Here is a 2,684-nt window from a genome sequence, read left to right as displayed (position 1 = left end):
GACACAAATTGGTTGAAAGTTAATGGATGGCAAAAAATATACAATGTAAACAGAACCCAAAGACAGCTACACTGGCTGGCCATACTAATCAGACAAAATAAATATTAAAACAAAAATGTTATCAGGGATAAGGAGGGACATTTTATGACAAATGTGTCCGTCATGAGAACATCATGACAATTATAAATACACATGCACATGCATCAAACACAGGAGCCCAACATTAAATAAAAATAATTGGGGAAGAAATTGAGAGAAGTAGACTATTCCATATAAATATTTCAAGATGTCCAGTGCAATTTTCGCCAATGGATAGAACTAGGCAAACCATTGACAATGGTATAAGAGTCCTGGACAACATTACAAAGCAACTTTACTTTGCAGATATATATACGTACATCATGCCACCCAACAACAGAATGCACATTTGTTCAAGTGCATGTGGAAGGACACCAGGAAACACAATTTGCTAGGCCATAAAATAGTCTCAATCAATGTGAGGATTGAAATCACACAAAGTATGTTCTCTGCCCACAATAGATTTAAATTGACAGTGATTAACTGGAGGATATTTCAGTAGTTTACAATTATGTGAAAATTAAACAAGAAAATTTAGTCAGTAAGTCATAAAGTCATAAAACAAATTAGAAACATTTTCAGACTGAAAACAAAAACATGACATACCAAAAGTCAAAAAGGGGTTCCTATAAATTTATAGTTGTAAATATCTATACTTTGAAAAGATCTGAAATCAAAAAGCTAATCTTCCAACAAGAAAAAGATGGAAAAATTAAACCCCTGAAGAATAGAAAAAAGAAAATAATATAGCATTTAAAATGATTTAAAAAATGGTGCTGTAGTTTCTGCCCACTGGTACTAGAGATTAGGGACAGAAGGGTGACAAGTGGAAGTGACCTCTCTGCCCAGTGCAACCCTGCAACACCTGCATTCAGCAATACCTCAGGTTCTATGATAGACCCCATTTTATCTTACTCTTACCCCTCCTCAGGGCCTGGGTCTCCTTCCCTTCCTAGGGCTGAGGACAGAGAAGGGGCCACTGCAGACTCCAGGAGGCTCCTTTGCTGAAAACAGGCTCTGGGGCCATTGCTAAGTCTGTAGACATATGTACGAGTAGAACAATACACAAGGCAAAACACACATGGTATTGGGATTTGCTCAGTTGCCCCTCCTAGTGGCAAGATACAAACATAACACTCCACCACTGCAAACATAAACAGAAGACAGTCCTGAAGTACAGAGCACATGATATACATAATCCTATCTATTATGTGGTCCCACTTAAAAATATGAGGAATAGGAATGAAAGATACATCATTCTTCCAGACAATACTTTTCACTAAATAGAATAAGTGCCACCGTTTATAGCATTTTAAATGATTGCAGATTTAATCTCTGAACAGTTATGTGCCTGATCTGTGCATTCTCATGTAAGTATTCCTATTCAACCCACTGACTGGCTCTGTACAAGCTTCAAACATTAGAAAAAACCATATTGAGGGGACCAAGATGGTGACGGGTCTGGAGCGGGCGTGCCAGAGGACAGAGCAAGCCTGAGAAGTGTGTGCTGTGCTGCCAGAGTACTATTTGCATTTCCAAGAGCAACAAAAACAAATAAATTACTGATCAACTAATCTACAACGAAAAAAAGCAACTACAGTCTTGAGGTTTTAGGGCCAATGCAAAAGAAGATTCCTGAGAGCGCCCCAACCGCGCCAGGAGACCGAGAAGCCCAAGGCAACAAAGGCCAGGAAAGACGGCAGTGGCGATGCAGAGACGGAGAGGAAGGTGCGGGACAGGCCCAGCTCTGGGAGCTTTGTGAGTGACCCCCAGCCCAGCCCCGCTTGGGGGGCAAAGGGCCGCCTGGCCCCTGATTACCACACCAGGCTAGGCGCCTTCATCAGCGCTGCCTCCATTTTCTCCGGGGGGGTGGCAGAGCCGGCCGGCTCAGATCGGGCAAGCCAGCCATCTTCGCTTGGCGTGGTTCCTCACTGAGCCGTGCCACTTGTGTGCCTCAGCGCTGGGCCCACCGGGGCCTGTGGACCGGCCACCAATCCCACTCCACCCGCTGATCTCTGGCGGGGCTGGTGGCGTGGGGAGCCCCCCACCAGCGTCAGGAGGGCAGGGAAGAGGATCCGAGCCAGACTGTCACTCCACCACACGAGGGGCTTCGGCCCCAGGTAAACTCCCTGCTTCCGGGAGGCAGATACCATCTCTGTGGCCTTCAGTTCGGAAAAACCCCAGACTGATTTCTGGTTGGGAGAAGGGTGACCGGGGTGCCCCTGAGCCCGCTTGATCCTGCGGGAGAGCTGACGGCCTGAGGGCGCTGAGCCAGCTCACGCCGGGGGGATTCAAAGAGGAACTGTGTGCTGTGGGATCCTCCCCCAGGAGGCTCGCACCCTGGTGTGGGAGATAACTCAACCACACAGGGGGCGACAATACCGGGGGGAAGGTGGGAGGCCCACAGAGGACCTTGACCAGGGCTGCAGGAACGCCCACAGTGTCTGTGGCGGAGGCCTGAGACCCCTTCAGGGCCGGGCGGGGCTGAGAGATGAGGATTGCCGAACACACGCCCCAGCCCTGTACTGAGCACACAGAGAGGGGAGGGGTCCGGCAAAGGAGGAGGAGTCTCGGAAAAAAAGACGCACCCTCTGGGAGGCCCCATC

This window comes from Galeopterus variegatus, unplaced genomic scaffold (genome assembly GCF_000696425.1).
Source record: "Galeopterus variegatus unplaced genomic scaffold, G_variegatus-3.0.2 Scaffold3890, whole genome shotgun sequence".
Classification (NCBI taxonomy): Eukaryota; Metazoa; Chordata; class Mammalia; order Dermoptera; family Cynocephalidae; genus Galeopterus; species Galeopterus variegatus.
Note: the sequence above shows the minus strand (reverse complement) of the source record.